At 49.7% G+C, this 23,301-nt stretch overlaps 1 pseudogene; it reads right to left on the bottom strand.

Annotated features, from left to right (window-relative positions):
• Window positions 1-21,621: 21,621 nt before the first annotated feature.
• The window catches only part of LOC110209455 (fatty-acid amide hydrolase 1-like), a 39,886-nt pseudogene continuing 38,206 nt past the window's right edge, over window positions 21,622-23,301 (bottom strand).

Below are 23,301 nucleotides of genomic sequence, written 5' to 3'. Positions count from 1 at the left end.
CCTGCCACTGAGGGAGAGAGAGAGAGCAGAAAGAGGAAAGTTGGCCAGCTTTCAGGGTCTGCTGGAATGGGGCTTAGTGGTAACAGGTTTTCCCAAAGCCCAGGGCCCCACAGAGAATCTCAGAGCTGGCCGAGTTGCTGTGGGCTGCCCATAGACTGGCTGGCTCACAGGCCCAGACTCCTGGCAGCTGCCAGTAATGGGCACCATACTCCAGTCGCAATTCAGTTCAATAAACATTAATCAGACTCCTACTGTGTGCAAGGCCCCTTGACGAGCCTTCAGAACAAGGAAAATGGAAAAGCTCCTGTCTCCAGAGAGGCGTGGTGGTATAGGAGAAGACTGACTCAGTCTGCAATCAAAGGCCCTGGGTTTGAATCCTGACTCTCATTCCAAGGAAGCTCTTAACTGTTAAATTCCACAGACTTTTATGAGTTCTCAAACTCCTTGACCTCTCTGTAGCTGCTGACAATGTCAACCACTCTCTCTTCTCTTAGGTTCTTTCTAGGTTCTATTCTACCTGTCTGACTGCACCTTTTCAGTTTCCTTTGCTGGATCATCCTCCATCTACCAACCATTAAGCATGGTGGGGGATGGGAAGGGGGAGGGATGCACACCTCTCATTCCTGGGCTCTCTTCTCTTATTCACCCTTTCTTACTAACGTCACCTGCTTTCATGAGTTCAAATGTCATCTCTGCATGACCCGTCAATCTAGATACTCATCCCAAATCTCTCTCCTGAAATCCAATTGGCTATCTCTACCTGGATATCCCATAGATATCTCAAACTCAATACTTAGCCCTAACAGAACTCATTGTCTTTCTTCCCCTCTTCCTAACTTCCCTGTTGCTGCTGAGACTACTACTCTCCTCCAGACTACCCAGGCTCATGCTTTAGGCTCGAGTCATCTTCACTCTCCCACCCTCCTCAAGTCCAATCAATGGTCAGGTCCTGACATTCTCACCTCTGTAACATTCCTCTTATATCCATTCCCTTCTCTCCTCTGACACTGCCACCACCCTGGGGCAGACCCTCATCACTTCTCACCTGGACTATTGCAATAAACAGCCTTCTGAGTTATCTCCTTAGCTCCAGCCTTTCCCCACTCTGGTCCATCTTCCACTCAGCTGTAAAACTGATCTTTCTAAAGCACAGATCAAATCATGTCACTCCCTCTCATAATGCAATAAATTCCAGTGGCTCCCTATTACTTCCAGGATCAAATATGAAATTATCTGTTTAACTGTTAAAGTCCCTAATAATCTAGTCACTTTCTACCTTTCCAGTTTTTTTTACATGTTACTTGCCCTCCCCTGACATGTATTCTTCCATCCAGTCACACTGTCCCCCAAGCCTAAAATTCCCTCCCTCCTTGTTTCTGCTTCCTAGCTTCCCTGGCTAAAGTCCCACCTTTTTCAGGAAGCTTTTCCTGGGCCTTCTGAATGCCAGGGCTTTCCGTCATCCTGTATGTACATTGCATATACACAGTCATTTGCAGATCATCTTCCTCACTAGACTGTGAGCTCCCTGAGAGTAGGCAGCACTGTTTTCTTTTGGTCTATCTCCAGCATTCAGCACAGTGCCTAAACACAGTAGGTGCTTAATCAATATGTGTTGACTTGACTTGAATAGTTCTAAATTAAAACTCATTACCGTTCCCCCCAATTCCATACCTCTCCCAAACTCCTCCACTTCTGTCAAAGGCACCATCGTCCTTTCAGACATCTGGGTTCCCAACCTCAGCATTGTCCTGTAGTCCTCCCTCTCCCTCATCCCTACATTGCACTAGGAGCCAAATATTATCAATTCTTCTTCCACAATTTTTCTTTGCCCTTCTATCTAGTCACATAGTCACTCCACCTCCACCCTTTTCTAACCCTGATCATCTGGGCCTTGCCTCTTGTCTTTGAATTGGTCTCCTTTCCTCCAGCCTCTCTCCTCTTCAATTCCTTCCCGCCCCCCGCATTGATCTATGCCTAGATTGTGGATCTGACCATGTCGCTCCCCTGCTGTAAAAGCTTTGGAGCCTGTTACTTCTCCTATGAAATGCCAACTCCTCCCCCTGGCATTCCAAGCCATTCCCAGTTGGGCTCCATCCTACCTTCCTAGACCAATTTCACCTGGTTCCTCTCGGCACACTATTTTCTAGCCGACTTGGACTACTAACGATTCCCCAAATTCTGTATTTAATCTCCCATCGCTTTGCTTTTGCACAAGCTATCCGCTTCCCCAGTCCCCCAGCCCCATTCACTCGCCTTCCCTCTGCCTAATGAAATCCTTCCAGGCTCAGCTCCTCCTGGAACCCCCTCTTCCAGGAAGCCCATCCTGATCCCCACACTCCCAGTTGTCAGACGTTCCTCCTATCCGGAAACGACTCTGTATTGGCTTCTTTGTGAATCAGCTGTGCCCTCCTCCACCCCACCCCTACCCCTACACCCAGTAGAATGTAAGTTCCTTGAGGGCAGAGCATGGTTCACCTGGGTCTTTACATTCCCATCGCCTTGCGCATTTCGTAGGTAAAAGCTCTTTGTATTAGAAGACTGAAGGGAATCTGGTGATGGGAGGGGAATAGCCCATTGCAGCCAATCCCCCCGCTGAGGACCCAGGTAGGTGCAGACACTTGGGGTGACAAAGGCGTCCTTCCTCCAGTACGCTGTTTTCAGTCAGACAGGATTCCTATTGGTCAGGAACCAGCTTCGGCGGGTGCCCATTGTCTTAATCCTGACCCACACGGAGTGACCGTGCGCCCTGGGCCAGAGCCCCTTCTGCACACCCTCAACTCCTCTAACAGCCTGAGCCTGAGCCGGGCCCTGGAATCCCCCGCCCAGCTTGGGATTCCCAGGAAACGCGTAATTAATTCCTGATTACCCTCAGACGCCATTAACCGCGCGGGCTCCCCCCGCCGCTGCCTCCGCTGTAATTACACTCCTGCGGGGAGAGAGATGAGCCCGCCCGCCTCCCAGCCTGCCTGTGGAGCCGGCGAATCCCCGGAGTCTCCCCAGCCCGACCTGGCCTCCTTTTCCCTCCAGCCCAACCTAGCCTCAGGGTCTGGGGAGCCCTTCTGGGAAAGGGGAACTGGGGGCTCTCCTGTAGCCAACTGCGGTGCTATCCTACCCCGGGAGAGGCTGGTTGGGAGTCGTGGTAACTGGGGGTGGTAGGGTGTCCGTCATCACGTATGTGGTCCAAGCTCTTGATCTTACCAAAGCCCGCAGAGAACTAGGGACTTGGCCAGAGTGACTCAGCTGATAAGTAGCTGAGCTGAAGGTTCTTTGAGGGATTCCCAAACCAGGACTATTTTCACTATCCTAGATCGCATCTCACCAGCAGAGAATCCAAAACCCTCTTTGACCTGGCTTTGGCATGCGCTCAGAGAAACAGATCCACAGATATGGAGTGATGAGACAGAGACAGGGACTGAAAGACGGAGCTAAAGAGTGAGAGAGAGAGAGAGAGAGAGAGAGAGAGAGAGAGAGAGAGAGAGAGAGAGAGAGAGAGAGAGACAGCTGAGCCAGTCAGAAACCATTGGAGATATTGAGACACATACAGGATGGAGAGTGTCCCGTACATTTATTCCCCTGGTTAGATTTTTTCTAGGACTTGCTTGGGTGAGAAAGGGCTGGGGTCTCACTGGGATTGGGATCGGGGATGGGACCTGGGCTAGGCTGGCGGAGACCCTGGGACAAAACTTGGAGAAGTTCCAGGCTAGACTGGGGTGGAGAGTACACGCCTACCTCCCAAAGAATTACTTCTTAATTCATCATTAATTATTATTATCATCATTAATTAATCAACCAACACCAAGCACCACTGACTACGTACCAGGCACTCTGCGTCCTCTGGCAATGCAATCATGGAATAGTTCTGGCTTTCAAAGAGCTTGCATTCTAGCAAAGAAACAATCAACTGGAGAGTTGTTTTTTTATGAGTAGTAAATACAAAAGTAGGCATACAGTAAGTAAGCAGTGTGGCATGCAGTGTTTCTTTAATTGAATTGAAATCACACATGTAAATAAGACTTTAGACTGGTCTTCTGACTTCTAATCAAGAACATAGTCCTCTACAGCTTGGAGCCTTTCCCCTCTTCACCCTTCCTTCTTGGTTGGAGAACAGAACAAAAATGCTTCCTGTAAGTAGCCATCCAAGCTTCTGCTTGAAGGCCTCCAGTGAAGGGGAAACCATTACCCTCTGGGGAAGTGCGTTCCATAGCAAATGTGTTTGGTCATAAAGCCTAAATTTCATCCTCTTTGCAACCACTACTCATCACTCCACATTTTGCCCCCTGGGGCCAAGTAGAACAAATCTAATCCCTCTTCTATTATGGCAGCCCTTCAAATGCTTACAGAGAGCTTTCAAGCCCTCTCCTCCCCAAGCCTTCCCTTCTTCTGGATAAATATCCCCAGTTCCTTCAACTGATCCCAGGACTGTCCTGGGGCCTTTTATCTTCTCTCTCAATACTCTCACTTACTGACTCCAACTCCCATTAGTTTAATTATCATCTCTATACAGATGCATTCAGTCCTAAACTCTATCCTGAGTTCCAGTCTCAATTTTCCAACTGCCTATTGCATACCTCCAGCTGGATGCCCCCTTGGCACCTGAAATTCAACATTTCCAAAATAGAGCTCATTATCTTTTCCCCCAAACCCATCCCTCTTCCAAGCTTCTCTGTTTCTGTAGACGTCACCACTATTCTTCCAGTCATCCTCAGGAGCCATGCTCAACCCTTCACTCTTCCTCAGCCTCATATCCAATGAGCTGCTCTATCTTGTCGTTTTTACACAACAACTTTCATATCCACCTCCTTCTCTCCACCCAGAGCACCAGGAGCACCTCAGTCCGTGCCATCATCCCCTCTCATCAGGACTATTGAAGCAGCTTCCATAGCCTGACTGATCTCCCTGCTGTAAGACTTTCCTCACTCCATTCTGCCCTGCACATAGTTGCTAAAGTAATTTTCCTAAAGTGCAAATCTGACCTTGTCGCTGCCCCACTCAAGAAACTCCCGTATACCCCAAACCCCTATAGCGCCTTTGTTTGGGTTTTTACAACCCTTCACAATCTACCTGAGGCAGCTAGGGGGCGCCAGAGTGCACAGAGCGCTGGACCTGGAGTCAGAAAGATCCGAGTTCAGATCTGCCCTCAAACACTTCCCAAATGTGCAAACTTGCGCAAATCAATTGAGCGTTCAAGAAATGCTTGTTTTCTTCCAACTTTGTTATATATGATGCACCCTGCCCAAACTCTGTGTTCTAGCCAAACTGACCTCTTGCCCTTCTGCATTTACTCTCTTCACCTCTGACTCCTAGAGTCACTAATACATTCCAAAACTCCATTCAAGTACCCTATGACACCCTTCCTTATCCCTGCCCCCCCAGCTGCTGGTACTCTCTTCCCCAAATTATATCATAGTTTTGCACATATATTGTATATACTGATCTATGTACATGTTGGGTCTCCCAGTAGGATACAAGCTGCTAGAAGACAGGGACTATTTCATTTTTATCTTTGTATATGGCCAGGGCCTAGCATGGCATACAATAGACCCTTAGCAAATGCTTGGCTTGGGACAACTAGTTGGTGAAGTGCAAAGAACACCATTTTCCTGAGTTCAAATCTGGCCTCAGACACTTGCAAGCTGTGTGACCCTGGGCACCCTTCACTCTGTTTGCCTCAGTTTCCTTATCTGTAAAATGAGCCAGAGAAGGAAATGGCAAGAAAACTGTAAATGGAGTCACAAAGAGTTGGACATGATTGAACAACAATAAATGCTTGTCAATTGATTTGTGGATGGACTGACTAAAGGCCCAGATGGCAGCCCTTGCTCTGGACACCAGACTCCTTCCGTTTATACAGTCTAGAATTGCTCCCATTCCCTCCTCCACCCCCTTCCCTTCCCAGCCATACTGAAGTCTCAGAACAAGCCTGGGTCCTAGCACTTCCGGTGGGTGGGGAGTGTGGCAGGATGAATCTCTTTGGAGTGATGCTGAGCGGGGAGGGCTCCATAACCCTCTTTGCTTCCCCTCTCCACATATCTCCTGGACAGCTTTAGCTGACAGCTCCCCCAGTGCTGCCAAATCCCCCTCCCCCCCCAAAAAAAGGCTCCTTGTCATTTCCGTAGATCAGAAGTAAGACTTGGTGATTAGAGCCTGGGAGATGAGGCTTAGTGGCTGCAGCTTAGGGAGGTGTTAGGAGGAGGCAGCAGGGAGAGCATTAGGTGGGGAGGAATCAATGGCTTCCCTAGATGGGCTGGGAGGGGGGTGGGGAGCTCCCCCAGCTCCTCTCCCTTCCCCCCACCCACTAGGAGGGAGCCACAATCCTAGGATGAGAGACCAATCATAATCAACTCCTTTATTTGACAGAGTGGAAACAAGCTGGAGAAGTGGAGGGGCTATCCAAAGGTCATAAAGTAAATCTAAGGGCAGAGACAGGACCAAAACCAAGTCCCTGACTCTAAGGCCAGGGCCTTGCTCTGGAGGGGGAGATAGTGGAGGAGGAAGAAAGCAGAGGGGACCTGAGGAATGGGGAATGCAGAGCTAGTGGAGAAGAATTTAGGCCTAAAGGGCACCTTGGGAGCCTGCAGGCTAGGGGGTGTGGCCAACACCTTTCCCCAACATATACGCATTTTTAAAATTCCCCCTTCTCTCTCCTCCAAAAAAGTGGAGATGAGGAAGGAGGGATCAGAATAATTACAGTATTATTAAGTGTTAGATATTCTAATGTTAAGGCAGAGAGGTGGCACTGAGTGCTAGACATAGGGTCAAGAAGACCCGAGTTCAAATCCTGTCTCAGATATTTCTAGCTGGGTAATCCTGGCCAATAGTATCTACCCCACAGGGTTGTTATGAGGACTAAAAGCACTCTATAAACACTAGTTGTTCTTCTTGTCCTGATTGTGTTAAGAGAGGGCAATAGGCCAGGAGGTGAGTGCCTGGATAAGAGATCTTCTGGCTGGTGAGATAAGATGGAGGTTATAGAATGAAAACCCACCTGGGACACTGGAAGAGGTACCTAGTACTGATGGGGAATGGGGAGGGAAAACGGGATCCAGAGGCAGACAGAAAATGGTCTGAACGTTGCAAGGGAAGGAATTCCCTCTGAGACCTTTGATGGGCTGTGGAGGAAGGGTGCTGCAGGAAAAGGGAGGTCTAGCTCCTGAATGTTCTTCAGGGGAGTCATTGGCTTTGGGATAGGGGTGTGACCCTGTGGCTCAGACAGAAAGGCTTTGGGGTCCTTGTGACCCTCAGTCAGAGCCCCTCCGAGGCTGGGGATGGATGGCAGAGGGATCGGAGACAGAGGAAAAACTCATCAGTGGAACTTAAACCAAGACTAAGGATGTGGCAAGATCAGGGAAGCGTCACTGAATGTGATTGATCGGGTTCCTCTTGGCCTCACCCCCTGTCCACATAGCTATGCCCGAACTGGGAGATGGCCTTGACCTGGTCCTCCCTATTCCTCCTATCCTTACCCTCAGCCCTCCCAGGACTCAGTCCTGCCCTAAAGCACAATCCCCAAATCTGCATCTTTAGTCCTCTCCTCCAGACCATCTGCTTCTTGGGAGCCACTGAATGCAAGGGAAGGGAAGGAACCCTCGGTTTGAAGTCAGAGTTCTGGGTTTGAATTCTTGCTCTGTTACTACCAGAGTGACCTTGGGCAAATAAGTCCCTTCCCTTCTTTGGACCTCAGTCTTCTCTTCTGTAAAACGGTGGGGCACAGGACTAGATGAGACCCAGAGTCCCTTTTTAGCTCCAAATCCTACGACTCGGACATCTGTTTGCTCCAGAATATTCCTTCCTGTAGATAAATGGACAATGAAGCACGTAGAATAGGAATCAATGCATCCATCCATTAATGAGGATTTATTAAATGTCTGCCATGTGTTTCAGACACGAAGCAAGGTTCTGGGAATTTAAAGACAAAAATCAAAGCAGTCCCTGTCCTCAGGGAGCTCATGTTCTCCTCAGGGCAACACAACCTGTTCATAGATATGTAAATTTTTTAAAATATCAAAAATAAAAACTGAGTGATTCAGCAGAGGGGGTAGGGGAGAGGAGATTGAGATGGGAGGTGGCAGTAACAACTCAGGGAATCAGGAAAGCCCTTCTGTAGGGGGTGGCCCATGAGCTGAGCCTTGCAAGGTGAGCAAGGCATTTCCAGAAGCCCAGGAAAGAAGAGAGAGCACTCCAGTCTGGGTCCAGGTACAAAGATTTGAAAAGAGGAATGTAGCATATGGGGAAATAGACAAGCAGGAGTGCGTGAGAAGAAATAGTGTATAATCAGCCTGGAAGTATAGGTGGGAGCCACATTAGGAAGGGCTTTCAAGGTCAGACAGAAGAATTTGTATTTTGTCCTAGAGGCGATAGGGGACTGCTGGAGCGTCCTCCGGGAGAGTAGCATGGGCAGACCTGGGCTTTAGGAATATTGATTTGTCAGCTATCCGGTGGATGGATTAAAGAGGGAGGAGGCTAGAGGCAGGGAGACCAGTTGGGAGGTTTTGGCAATAGTTGAAATAAGAAAGAATGAGGATCTGGATAAGGCTCGCGGTGGAGATGAAATGGACATCGTTGGCAGCTGATTGGGTGCTAGGATGAGGAAGAGGGAAAAGGCTCTTACCCTGGGCAGTCCTGCCCCACTCCTTCCTGGCACCCACTACCAGGACCTTCCTGGGTCAACTGTCTCATCCCATCTGATCTCAAGGTCCTGGCTGTCCTGGTTCCCTGGTGACACTTCAACGCCCAGTTATGACAGAAAGGCTTCCAAACCAGTTGGCAGCATGTGACTGGACCCCAGGGGGTGTGGTGGAAGGCCTTATACCCCTTAGGAAGGAGAAACCAGGAACTGGCTTCAAACAACCAAGTGGTGGTTGAAATGGCCCTGAAACCCTCACTTTGGGGGCAGCCCCAGCTTAAGTCCTCGCTCCCTTCCCATGGAGGGAGACACTCAACATTTTATTGCCAACATATACACATAATAAAGGTAGGAATGTGGGACAGAGGCTTGGAAATTAATGATCTCACTTTCTTCACATGACATGCAGTGGCCCCAGCTTCATCTGCATGCCAGTCAATTATAACTCACATTCTAAAGCACTTTAAGATACAAATATTTCAAATATTATATTGTTTGATCCTCACAACAACCCTGTGAAACAAAGGCTGTTATTATTCTCATTTTATAGATAAGGAAACTGAGGCTGGAAGAGGTTAAAGGGCTCAGTCATATGGTTAGTGTCAGGAGTAAGGGTTCAAACTCTGGTCTTCCTGATTTTCAAAAAGGATTTTGGAAACAAAGGTCACTTCAGTGCCCCAGCCTCTTCACAGCTCTTATGAGGAATATCTTCCCTGATATGTGCTCCCTTCTCAAAGGTGCTATGTGTGCCCCATGAATGAATGCTCGGTGCATTTTTTTCCACTTCATTTGTCATGTTGATTGATTAAATGAGGATTAACAGGATTTGGAGCGTCAGAGAAAGCAGAGAGGATATAGTTAGGGCTCAGTCTATGATCCGAATTAGGGGTCAGTCTGTGAATAGCCTCTCCCTTGACCTACTGTAATAGCCTCCTAATTGCTCTCCCTGCTTCCAATCACTTTGCTCTTCAATGGGTCCTCCACTGCACTTTGATAATCACCTTCCTAAGATATAGGAAAATTGGGACACTAATGCATTGTTGGTAGAGTTGTGAACTGATCCAACCATTCTGGAGAACAATTGGGTACTATGCCCAAAGGGCAACCAAACTCTTTGATCCAGTAATATCACTACTAGGTCTGTATCCCAATGATATAATAAAAAAGGGGAAAGGACCTATATGTACAAAAATATTTATTTATAGCAGCTCTTTTTGTGGTGGCAAAGAATTGGAAATCGAGAGGACTCCCATCAATTGGGGAATGGCTGAACAAGCTGCCATATATGAACATAATGGAATCCTACTGTGCTACAAGAAATGATGAGCAAGATACTCTCAGAAAAACCTGGAAAGATTTACATGAACTGATGCTGAGTGAAGTGAGCAGAACCAGGAGAACACTGTACACAAAAGCACTAACACTATGCAATGATGAACTATGATTGACTTAGCTCTTCTCAGCAATACAATGATCCAAGACAATTCCAAAAGACTCATGACAGAAAATGCTCTCCACCTCCAGAGAAAGAACTGTGAAGTCTGAATGCAGATGGAAACATACTATTTTCACTTTTTTTTTGTTTTTCATAGCTTTTCTCTTTTGCTCTGTTTCTTCTTTCACAACACGACTAATGTGGAAATATGTTTCCATGATTGCACATGTATAACCTGTATCAGATTGTTTGCTGTCTTGGGGAGGGGAGATGAGAGGGAGAAAAAATTTGTAAGTCAAAATTTTGTAAAAAAATAAATGTTGAAAACTATCTTTACAAGTAATTGGCAAAAATAAAATACTATTTAAAAAATCATAATCCTCTTCCTAAAAGTCTGGTGGTGTCAGTACCCTGCTCAAAACCTTCACATTGACTGTAGGACAAACTACAACATCCTGGTTTCATTTTTTTTTAAAGTCTGGGCCTTCCTATTTTACCCAGACTAGAAATGCAAGGGCCACTCACAGGCCTGGTCCCATTGCAGATAGGCACAGGAGTTTGGACCTGCTCCCTTTCAGCTATGGGCCAGTTTGCCCCTCATTAGGCAGCTTGGTGGCCCCTGCTCAACAAGGTTCCCCATACTGGTGCCAGACTTTGTGAGGGCACCAGACTGGCACAACCCAGTGAAGCTCAGAACTCCTGAACTTAAAAGGTCCACCAGCTGCAGCCTCCCCCAGTCTCTGGGATTATAGGCATGCACCTCCACATCTGGCTGAAATCCTGTCCCTTAGGACAGTTCAAAATTTGGACCCAACCTACCTTTCAGAGCTTACTTTGAATTATTCACCCTTATGAACAAAACATTCCTATTCAACTACCTACCACTATCCTACTACTACTGTTTCCTGAACCTAATCTTCCTTTTCCCTATATATTGACAGAAGCTGTCCCCATCCCTAACATGCCCTTCCTCCTCACGGAGGCCTCTAAATTAGGGCCACTTACCACAGCAGTTGGAACCAGGTGGCCCTGAGTCTGAGGAATTTTGAAATGAGAAGACTTGTTCAGTTTCTGCTACTCATTTCAATTCTTTATTTGGCAGCAAACAACTTTCCAAATGAGTGATTATGGAATAATATCATACCAGCACTCAGGAGGGGTAAAAGGAAACCCATGCTTAAGACTCGTGTATTTGAATGACTGATTAAAAGATATTCTTTCAAGCAAACTCAGAATGGAAGCAGGATGCTTGCCCCACCTCCAAATCAGATTGGGGTGATGATGGGGAAGCTCCTGAGATGCCTTCTCAGCTTTCCCATGTTGTCTAGGAAATGACCTTGGGGCCCCTCTTGGGAACTGGAAGACCCTCTACTGGCGCTCATGGTTCGGGGGTTATTTTTTTTTCCTCCTCAGAATTCTAGATGGGCAATGCTAAATCAGATTTCATAGGGAAGGGGGAATGGCTTTCCTATGCACACATACTCATGCATACATACCATGCACATATCCTATGCACACATACTAACAAGAGGATTGTGAATTATTAATAGAACTCCATGTAAATGTACATATATATTCTAGAGCAAACAATATTGACCTATTTTCTTCCTCAGGGAGAGAAAGTACAGCAAATATAGCTCCAAAATTCTAAGAAGCAAAATCGTATGTTTACACACATAGTGAGAAAAGAATATAGACCTGCAGAGAACAGACATTATGGAAAGCATTGCAGCAGTGACTGTTCTATTGGCCCCTCAATCTCTCAGAAACCTCATCTTTCTTCAAGACATAGGTCTGGGGCCATCTCCGCATTAAAACCTTGACTGTTCTCTCTCTCCTCACTGAAGCCAAATTGTTAATTTCTGATCCTTTCAAATTACCTTGTGTTCAGTTATTTGTATACATACAGCATTCTCCCAGTAGAATGTAAGCTCTTGAGGGCAGAGATTCTATCATTTTTGTCTCTGTATCCCCAGAGCTTAGCACAGTCTGGCATGGGGCAGGGTCGGGGAGAGAGGGAGAGGGAGAGATCTATTAAAAGAATGTTGAATGTTTTGCAGTCAGGTCTGGGGCCAGGGCCAGGGCCTAGACTAGAGAATTTCACAGAATCATGGAAAGACAAGAAGGCAACATTCTCCTGGAAAGAAAGAGAAAGCCCCTAAATGGAGAGAAGAGGGGCTTGCCAAGGTGGGCAAGGCTTTCCCTCAGTTTCCCAAACTGCAGGCAAAGTAGAGCAACTATTTTCCTCCAGTTTTCCCTGGACTGGCCTACAACTATGGTTCCTGGGGTTCTATGCTCTGCTCCTAGGGTCATTCTGAGCTCCTGAGCTGTCAGAGGAAGATAAATTGGTCCTAAAGCACAGGTAGAGACCTGTCTGTCAAAGCATCTCTTCTCACCAGGCATTTAGTAAATATTTGTTGAATGGATAGATGGATGGATGGACGGATGAATGAATGAATGAAGGGGGAAGGGTGCTTCTGTTGATTCCTTGGCACCATCTGCAGGCATAGAAAATGGAATACTGAGGTGGGAGAAAGTACTGCTCTTCAAGGGAGAGAAGCTCAGCTCAAATCCAAGCCCTGGCAAAAGTGACCCACAGGCATCACTTGGCTGAGAAGAAAGGGTCCTGCAACCCTTCATGGCTGTGAAAACTTGGTCTGATGTTATGTCATGAAGAGCCAGGGGGCAGACTCCTGCCCCAAAGGATCCTGTGGGCTCCTGAGAGGAGCTTCAATGGTCTCAACAGGGTGGTGAGATGGGCTAGGGAAGACCCCCCCATTGGAATTTTCCCTTTGGAGGGCAGTGGGAGAAATCTGAGAGGACTTCAGAAGAGCCAAATTCCTAAAGAATGATTAATTAGAAACTCCTGGGCACATGCTATGATAGGGGATAGATGATGGGTGTAACAAATCACATGATTTCTCTTGGCCTCAGTTTCTTCATCTGTGAAATAAGTGGATTGGATTCCATGAGCCCTAAATTATCTCCCTCCTCTACCATTCTCTAGTCTATGTTCTCAGTGCTTTCCCAGCTCAGACATTCCCTGTTCTATGGCCACTACTGCTCTGACATTTCCCTTGTTCTAAGTTCCCTCCCAGCTCTGACATTCCCTGTTCTAAGCTCCCTCCCAGCTCTGACCTTCTAGGTTCCATGTTCTCAGGTCCTTCCAAGCTTTGACTTTTGGTCCTCTAAGCATTTCTTTGTGTCATGTCATTGCCCAAAACTGCTGTCTGTGGGCTTTAGAAGAGAGATGACAGACTCCCCCAGGAGAAACTAGCCAGCTCCAGGATTGAGGCAAAGTTGGATCAAGCTGTGGATGGAAAGAAATGGCATTAGTCTGTGAGTCCAAACTCTGTGGTTCCATAAAATCTCACCTCCTGCACTTAATAGCTGTGTGACCTTGGGCAAGTCTCTTTCTTTCTCCTCTGCCAAAGGGAGATTAAAAACCCCATCCTCCTTCCCAGAGATATAGGGAGGAAGGCGCTTAGCAAACCTTCAGGTCCTACGGAAAGGGGCAGTGTTGTTATGGTATCTCAAAAGAGCTGAGCAGCTGAATTTTTGAGCCTCTGCATAATGTTGAGCCCCTGCCTCTGCCCCACCATCTAATCCACTGCAGCAGATAATCCAATGCCCACTGTCCCTGCAAGAGGGGAGATCCTTTTGGCAGCTCCCCAGACCCCACCCCCCTTGATTCTCTCCTTCCTTCTGCCTGGACGTCAATGTGACAAAATAAAGCAAACAGTTAATGAGTGTGCTTTCCCTTGGAGGCCTGTGACTGACAGCACCCCAGGCCTCCATCCATCCACCTGGAGGATGGAGGGTATGTGACCGACAGTGAGTATGCACCAGTGTGTCTGCCTGATGAAGAAGAGCAGCTGGGACCCTCCCCCTCCTTCGTGCTCAGAGAGAGGGCCTACAGTTTTCATCTGAGTATTCTCAAAGGAAAGCCGAGGAGGACCTAGGGCAGTCTGGGGTAGAATCTGGGTGATGACCTCAGAAATGCCCGGGGCGGAATCTGAGGAGGGCCTGGGGAAGAGTCTAGGGAGAATCCAGAGAGAACCTGGGGAAGAAGACCTGGGGGAAAATCCAAAAAGAATCTGGGGAAGAGGAAGGGGAGGATCTGGGGAAAGTTGGGAGGAAATCCAGTAGTCCAACTCATGGATGGAATCCCCACCATAACCTATAGCCAAGTAGGCATCCAGATTCTGCGTGAGAACCCCCTAGGCGGGGGAAGCCTGGTCCACATTGGGACAGCTCTCAGTGTGAGGAAGCTCTTCCTCACATCTAGCCTCTCTTTGTGTCTAGGTCAGTGCTTTTATTTTTCTTTCCAGGGCACTTCCCATTGTCTAAGGGAGCCCATTCTAATTACTCTGCCTCACCAGCCGCTGCAGACAAGTCCAAGGCATTGAAAAGTAGGCATCAGTGAGCCAGGAGAGGTGTTGAGGACAGGCTGGGGCAGCGGGCAGAGCCGGCCTTTGCCCCAACATCTCCCCACTGTGTGACCATGAGCGGGTCCCTTGGCCTCTGACCCCCAGTTTTCCCTTCAGTAGGACATGGACGGTTGTCCCTGCATGCCCGCACTCCCTCCCTCCCAGAGAGGCATGGAAGAAAGTGATTTGCTCACGTTAAATTCCTTGAGAAGGGGGATCAGTGAGCATGATTAGAGTGATTATCTCACCGGGCCTGGAGAGAGGGAAAGGGGGGTGGGGCTGCTGCAGAGCCTCTCAGGGGTCTCTGGGCTGCACACAGGCAATCACAAATAGAGATGGTCAGAGCAGAATTAGAGACCGCCTTGTGCTACTGCCTTATTTTACCAAGGAGAAACTGAGCCACAGAGGGGGCAGCCCACAAGCCACAATCCCCACACATGCTGAGGCAGTAGCAGAGTTGAAACGAGAACGTAGGGCTCCCAGGCAGGCTCTTACCTCTCCCCCCAGCAGCCTCCTCTTCCCTCTGGGTTATCCTGGATAAATGAGAACAGGGAGGTGAGCCGGAAAGAGCACCAGGTCTGTAGTCAGAGGACCCAAACTCATCTTCCCCCAATACCTGAGGGACCCCGATCAAGTCCCCGCCCCTTCTCCGGAGCTCAGAGCAGGCTCAAGGAGGCAGTGCTAGGCTGCCAGGGGGCTGCCGGAGAGACCAGTGCAAGGTCCCCAGAGGTCCCTAGCTGGTCACTATGAGGAGGGTGGAGAATAACTGACCGACCCCTGAGTCAGGTCCAGGACCCCTCACCTTCCCTTCAGACAGACAAATGCTAATGACATGACAGGGATTGACCAGAAAAGGATAAATAATTCAGATAGACTATTGACAAGCCCAGGTCCCGCTTCATTAGCCCCGGGCTCTGGCTTCTAATCGACCATTGGAACGTCCCCCACTCAAAACAAATACCCCATGGCATTCTAGCCTTCTGCAGCCCAGCCTTGCCCCTCAGGCCTTTCTAGCACTGCCCCACCCCCACCCAACAGGCTGTACTTGGGCTATGGAGACAAGGCTGAGTCCTGCTGAGGTCCAGGGTCTCTCTAGATACTTCCTGGTCTTCCCCAGGTACCCCCCAGATTCTCCCTGGATTCCTTTCAGGTTCTCCTCAAATTCTCCCCAGATCCTCTCCATATTTCCCCTCCATATCTCTCCCCACATCCTCCCCATGTTGTCCTCAGATTCTCCTCCAGGTCTTCCCCAAGTTTTTCCAGATTCTCCCCCATGTCCTTTGTCCCAGGTCTTTCTGACTCCAGAGACAAGAGGAAGGTCAGAGAAGAGCCTGATCTAGCCCATGGTTGTGGGGCTACACCATGGAACTTTCTGTTTGCCCAGAGAAAAGAGGCAGCTGTGATGGAAGGCAAAGAGTCCTCCTGGCCTGGCCTTGTGGCCCCCTGCCTTCAGGAAAGTCATTTCTCTGCTTAGTCTCCATTTCCTCACCTGTAAAATGGGTACAAAAAATTTTGTGCTAACTCCCTCAAGAGATTGCTGTGAAACAAGGGCTTTGGACACTTTATGCATGAGAGAGATGGGTTGATATCGTTGTCCTCATCATTGCTATGATTGTTACTGTTGTAGGTGAAAGAAGGGGGGGAGGAGGAGGAGAGGGGGTGGGAAAAGGAAGGAAGAGGAAAGAAGGATAGCAAAGATGATAAGGAAGAGGAAGAAATTTTGCTCTTTCCCTCAAAAAAAAAACCTGGAAAAGCTATAATTTTGCTTCGGTTGTTGGAGGGGGAGGGGACCTGAAAGGACCCATTTTTCCAGGGGCTTGGTCCCCAGCTCATAGGAAAGACTAACTCAAAGAGCTGGGGCAGCTGGCTGCCCCCCAGACACCAGGAATCCTGTTTCTAAAGCCTTCAGCCTCCCTCTGTACTCCAGTCTTGAGCCGTCTCCAGGGCCCAGATTCCGACTGCTCTGTAGCCACATGCAGGGTAGGGGTTCTCTCCTCCCTCCTGTCCACTTCCCCCGCCTCATGCTGCTCTCTGGTCTTGCTCCAGAACACCCCCTGACCCATCCTTGCCTTCTCAATTCTGCTGTAATAGCCACTTCCCACCAGAAGTCTTCCCAGGTTAACTTCCATTGAACCCAACTCCCAAATGTTATAATAACTGGGTCTCTGCCCAGGACCACTATCCCCAATATCTGTCAGTCTCTGGTTATTCCGTAGGATCTCAGGTGTGTGTTCTCAGGCTCCTTTGTGAGTGAGTTTTCTCTCCCTACTCTGTCCCCCAGACCACAGGCTTTCTAAGTGGGGCCACCTACCCTCCCACATACACTTCCACATACACACGCTTGCAGTTCCTGATCTTCTCCATTGCCTAGCATGGTCCCCGAATCTCAACACCAGGGTCCCAGAGAGCAAAGCAGTCTCTCCTGGGGCAGAAGGACCTAGAGCAAAGATTGACCTTGGAATCTAGCCTCTTCTCAGCACACTCTCATCTTTTTCTATTCTGTCGTTCCTTGGATTTAACAACAAAAAATAATGCTGTAGTATATATTGGGAGGAGGGGCAGAAGAGGACTGAGTTCTGTCTCCTGGGGCGGGGGTGGGGTTAGAACTCTACTTCTACAGAATAACTGCTGGGCAGGGGCTGAGACATGTGGGCATTGGGGAGACCTTGAGGGAAACCATGGCTAGCAATGCTGCCTTCTTCCAGAGCTAAGTGGAATTAGACTCCTCTTTTGAGGAGGGTCCCACTCCCCCAGCACCCCCCAGCTCTGCCCCTAATCTCCCTAGCTTCCTAATCCCCCACCACTTTCTCAGGAATTAGCCCTGGGATCTCAGCTCCCTAAGCACCAGCCCTGAAGAAAGAAACGAGGCAGGCAGCAGGCTGGCAGCGGGAGGGAATTAGGCCAGACTCCGAAAGGATGGCAGGCCCTCATCCTGGATGCCTCCCTTCTGTCCTCTCCCCCTCCCCCTCCCCTATCCTCCTCTCCCTCCTCTTATTCTTCCTCCATCTCTTCTTCCCTTTCTCCTGTTCCTTGTCTTTCTCCTCCCTATAGCCTCATCTTCTTCTCCCTCCTCCTTTTCTTCTTCCCTCCTCTTTTTCCTCTTTCTTCTTGGGAGGGGGCTGGGTCCCCCTACATCTGAGATGGTTCTCAGTCTATCTGCCCCAGGGAGAAAGAGGTAAATCAAAGGCCTCCTTCAACAAGGCTTCTCAGAAGAGGAGGGCAGGCAATCACACCATCTCCCCAGAACCCCTATATGTGTGGAGTCCCCCCAGGAGCTTGGCCTTCTGGGGTGAGGCAGGAGGATGAGAGAGGAGAAGAAGGCTCAGGCCCTCTCTTAGGGACAGCTCCCGGCCTACAAAGAGGTGGGTCTCACCTATAGTAGACAGAACTGCAAGGTGAAGGGTTATATCATCTGGGGGGGGAGGCACTTTTATAAGAGAGTTGAAGGGAGAAAGGGGTCACTCCGAGGAGGCTTGCTGGAGGAGGGGAAACTGGCAGCTTATCATGGAATTCTGAACACACACACACACACACAACACACCACACACCACACACCACACACACATTGCCACTTGACAAATGTTTGTTGACTGGACTGGACTTGAATTGAAGGTTAGGGAGCAGCTTGAGCCTTGGAAATAGAGGACCAGGGTTTGTATCCTGGCTCTGCTATGTGCTTCCTTTGTAATCTTGGGGAAATTTTTCCCCTTAGAGGCCTCAGTTTTACCTTCTGTATAATGGATGTGTATGTAGACTAAATGAGTCCCAGGATTCCTCCCAGATTGGCTATTCCTGTTCTAGGTTCTTAGGTCTCTCCTAGCCTTGACATTTTATCATCTCTGTTCTAAAATTCTTCCCAGCTCTGAAAATGCTTGTTCTGTGTTCCAAGGTCCCTTTCTGATTTCTCACATTCTCTGTTCTATCTTCTGAGGTCAGTCAGTCTACGGGCATCCATTACTTTCATTACCTTTTTTTTTTTCTAACACTCTCTGGCCTAAGAGCCTTTCCAGCTCTGACATTCTTTGTTCTGTGGAAGCTTCTAAATATTCACTGAATTGAGTTGAAACCCAAGCCCTCTGGGCCCATACAGCACTCCATTTTAAAGACAGGATTTCCTCACAAATTCAGGAGCCCAGGTAGCAGATGCCGAGAGACCTCCGAGCTTTTAACTCTAAAGCTGCTTCTTCCTCTGCTGAGAGGTGGCTGCCCCTGACTAGGATAATTCTCCAGCCACTGGGAAGGTGCCCTTAAATCCCAAGAGTTTTCAGAGTCCTGGCTGGGATAAGGGGCAACTCTCCCAGACAGGCCCTCTATTGACAGTGATGATAACGATCTCAGCTTCCATTTCTCTCAGAACAATTTAGAAAGAGCTTCTCTTGTGATATTTCAGTGGGGAAGGCAGGATTCCTATTTCATAGCTTTAGATGCTAAAAGTTAGAGAGGGAGGGTCCGCAGGACTTGAACCCAGCTTTCCTGAGGCCAAAGTCAGGGCTCTTTGTACTAAGCTTCAGTACCGCCTAGGAGTGGGGGTGAGCAGACTGAGGCCACATCATCACAGATTGAAGAACACCAGGACTCAGTTTCCTCATTTGTACACTTAGGGGATTTGACAGACTGCTAGATTTGGATTCAGAGAACCCACCTTTGAATCTCAAGACTACTTTTTACTACCTGTGTGACCTTTCATCTTTGTGCCTCACTTTCCTTTTCTGTAAAATGAAAGGGCTTGCACTCAGTGATCTCTAGTTCTTATCCTAACCTCATCATCCCAAGACTCATCCCCTTCTGAGTTGGAAGGTAAGAGAGTAAAAGTCAACCTCAAGCAACTCTGTATCTCCCATGGGTGCTGGGGTGGGAGTGAGGGAATGGTTGTAGGAGGGCCAACCTTATGCAAACACAGGCTCCAGAAAGGTATGGAGAAATCCGAGGTGGGTGACAGGGAGGAGTGTGAGGGGGGTCAGAGAGGAGGGTGCCCAGGACTAACCCCAAATCCCTCCAAGACTGCTTGCCTTATGGAAAGAGATGACCTCCTCCCCCTTACTGCCACCACAGAATCTGAATTCTGCAACTAATTAAAGACAATAATACTTTGATTTGATGGAATTTATCTCTCTCCCAAAGAGCTTTCCATCCACCCCCTCCTTTAACCATCCAAACAGTTGGGTGAGGGAAGGAGCAGCAGAGATAAAAATGATTGACCTCAACTTGCGTTTCAACTTAAAGGTTTACAAAGAGCACTTTCCTCACAAGGCATGAGGAGGAGAGCACAAGTATGGTCATCCTCATTTTACAGAGGAAGAAACTGAGGCTCACAGCTAATAAATATCAGTGGAGACTTGAAACCACGTTTTCTAGTTCCAATTCCAGTTCTCGTTCTCTCTCTCTCTCTCTCTCTCTCTCTCTCTCTCTCTCTCTCTCTCTCTCTCTCTCTCTCTCTATGTATGTATGCATGCATACACACACATATTCCCCATTTTATTGAGGAGAAACTGAGACCCAAAGGGCAAGGCCAATCAAAGCTGTCCCCCAATAGAAGGAGTTGCTTCCACAAGTGGTGAGCACCTCCTCATGGGAGGTCTTCAAGTAGGGACTGGGGTGTTACAGGCGGATCTCCAGCCCAAGTACAGAATGGATAGACCTGCAGACTTCAGGCTCTGACACACCAGGATACTGTGAGGGAGACTTACCCAAAGTCACCCAATGAGACAAGGGCAGAATGCCTCCTGACTCTGGGGGCTCTTACCCCTCTGATAGCAGTCCTGAAGGATCTCCCGTACTGGCATTGACTCCCAAAGCCTTGGACATCTGAGTTCATAAATGACTAGGTTACTTGACTGGGCCGTTGGAGTCAGGTGGGATAAACAAGGAATATGTCTGGGAGAGGAGCTGAAGGAGATGGGGGCTATCCAAGGAGAAAGAGAAGGATGAGAAGGAGGTGAGAGGGAGGAGGAGGAAAGGGAGGAAGATGAGGAGCAAGAGAAGAGGAAGGGGAAGGAAGAGAAGGAGAAAGAAGAGGAGAAGGAAGAGAAAGAGAAGAGGGAGGGGGAGGAGGAGGAGGAGGAAAAGAAGAGGGAGGGGGAGGGGAGGAGGAAGAGGAGCTTTGGCATCAGTCAGGCTAGGTGAGGTCGGGCGGGGCCAAGGACTCCTAAACTCTGGCCCTGCAGCCCTGGAGCAGCCTAAGCTTGATCAGAGGGACGCAGAGGGCATGGCAGGGCAGGAGAGGCAAAGGGAACCTGGCTGCCGCCTAGCAGCTGGATCTGCTGGGCCAGGGCAACCAAGAGCTCAGCACAGCCTCCTTCCGCCCCAGGCAGGCAGGGCCTCAGGGTCTCACCAGGGCGTAATTAGCTTCCCAGGATTAGCGCCTCCCACGGCTCGAGTCTCAGTTGACTCTGTCAAATCTCGTTTGCATTTTAAATGGGAGTTTGACAAGGTGGCCAATTTATCTGCTGACGGGGTTAATGGGTGTTCTCCGGCCTGGGAGCCCCTGCTTGGGGCGATGAGAGGGGAGAGGGCTGAGCGTTTGCTCTCTTGCACCCCCTGCCTCGTCCTTCCGCTCCCGGGTCCTCCTGCCCGCCCCCCCACCCCGCCCTCCCTGAGCCCTGACCCTACATCCTTGCCGTCCTGCGCCTCTCTTCAGGCTGCCCACCGGATACCTGGTCCTTGTTGCTCAAGAGAAAAGGAAGGATCGGGACGCTTAGTCTTAACCTCCCACCCTATTACACCCTGGCTTCAGAGATTGCCCTTCCCTCTAGGTAGCTTTCTCTAATAGTCAATCAATGAGTAAATTGTTAAACTCCTGATAAGTGTCAGGCACCACCCACCCTTCGTCCCCAGGGTTCTGAAAACTCTCAGCTCTAGAAGGCCTGACCAGAGGGATCTGGTGCAGTCGGGCCTTCCAGCAGTCCGGGACTGGTCGGCTTCCCAGATGGACGGCTTTGTTTTGTCCTGCCCCAACCCCCACACCCGAAGATTTCTGGAAGGCAGAGGCGCGACTGCCCCCTTAACCCGGTCCCTTTTCCTCCAATTTGGTGCAGACCTAGGCCCTGCCCCCCATACATACATCATCTCCACTGGGTGCCCAGGAGCGGAGGCACAACCTGAAAAGGCTTCCTGGAGGAGGAGAACTCCCCTTTTCACAGGACCCGGTTCCAAAGCTGGGGAGACACTCCCTTCCGGGGTAGGGAAGGGTAGTCGCTGCCCCCAAGATTCAATGTCAGGGCGCTCAGAGCCACTGCAGGGGAGGGGAGGCGCAGGAGGAGAAAGGAGGAGGCGCCCCCCTCCCACAGCTCTCGCAGCCCCAGGTCCCTGGTCCGCTCCCCCAAAGCCAAGCGGCCCCCGCCCGCCCGGCCGCCCAGCTAATGGGGCCCAATTACCTCCTAAGTGCCCAAATAAATGGGCGGGCTGGGGAGGGTGACAGTCTCCAGGTGATGGATTCGGGCCATCTCGGGCTGCGCGGCCGCCGAGTGGGGGGAGAGGAAGGCGGGGGCCGGGCGGGGGGTGGGGGGGCAATACTAATATTGTACCAGCGCCGCCCGCCCGCCCGCCCGGGCCGTGATGAATATGTGTCACTTTCGACGCCGCCGCGCACTCGGGGGCCTGGCCTAGCAAGCATGGAAAATGGAGTGGCTGGGATTAATGATATTGAAAATGATAGAGAGCAGATTGGAAATGGCTTCCCCGAACCGGCGAGATTGAAACGTACCTCACAGCTATCTGCCCGAGCCCGCCCCCCCTTCCCCCCCGCCCTGTTCCTGAGACACACACACGCACCTCCGTGTGCGCCCCGCACCCGGCGCAGCCTCCGTCCTTCGGCTCCCCACCCCCACCCCCATCCTACCCGCCACCTCCAGCTCAGCTCCGATCCTGTCCCTCCCCAGGCAGCAGAGCCCTGCCACACTCACAGGACACACATACACACGCACACACATCCCTCCGTATGCGACCCGCCCCCGGCACAGTCTCCCCTTGCACCCCCTCCTTCCCGAGTTCTCCTCTGCCTTTCCACACCCTCCCCCGAAAGCTCCACTACTGTTCATCCCCAGGTAGCAGCGTCCTGCCACGCTCACAACGCGCGCGCGCGCGCGCACACACACACACACACACACACACACACACACAACACACACACACACACACACACTTCCCAGGGCTCTCATACTGGCTCAAGCACCGGGGGAGGGTGTCTGGGTTTGCCACTGAAAGCAGGTGTGTGTGCCCCTACTGGGGTGAGGGGAAGATGATATCTATGTGTGAGATCCTCCTTCCTCAGTGTATGGGTGCATGCTTTGGTAACTGTGTAAGTGTGTTTGTTTCTGACTGTGGGACTTTGAGTGAGTGTCATGCCTTCTGGGGCCTGTTAGAGATGAGGAATCTTAACCAGTCAGACTTGGGCCTGACCTCCCACTGTGCTCTAAGCTCCTCTAGCACTTAGCACCTGCCTGGCACACAGTAGGCACTTAATAAATGTTTATTGACTATTATTGACTCTGTTAAGAGACCTGAGGAGAGACACCTGCTCCTCAGAGGAGGCTTCAAGTAGGATCCCAGAAGGAGAGGCCATTATGGTGACAGGGTACTTTGTTAAGTGGAGATAATGACCTGCCCTTAGGGAAGCTGAAGTCGAAGGCGAGAGACAGATTCCATCCCCCTTCTCTTCCCCACCATAGGCAATGCAGTGGGGAGAGGCTCCCATTCTGTCTCAAACACTTCCTAGCTGGGGACAACGTTAGCTCCTACCTCCCAGGGTTGTTATGCGGATCAAATAAGATAACACACATAAAGTGCTTTGCAAACCATATATAAATGTTAACTAT

The sequence above is a fragment of the Phascolarctos cinereus genome, unplaced genomic scaffold (genome assembly GCF_003287225.1).
Source record: "Phascolarctos cinereus isolate Bilbo 61053 unplaced genomic scaffold, phaCin_HiC Scaffold_5;HRSCAF=322, whole genome shotgun sequence".
Taxonomy (NCBI): domain Eukaryota; kingdom Metazoa; phylum Chordata; class Mammalia; order Diprotodontia; family Phascolarctidae; genus Phascolarctos; species Phascolarctos cinereus.
The sequence above is the reverse complement of the archived record's forward strand: the minus strand, read 5'-3'. Positions and strand labels throughout refer to the sequence as shown.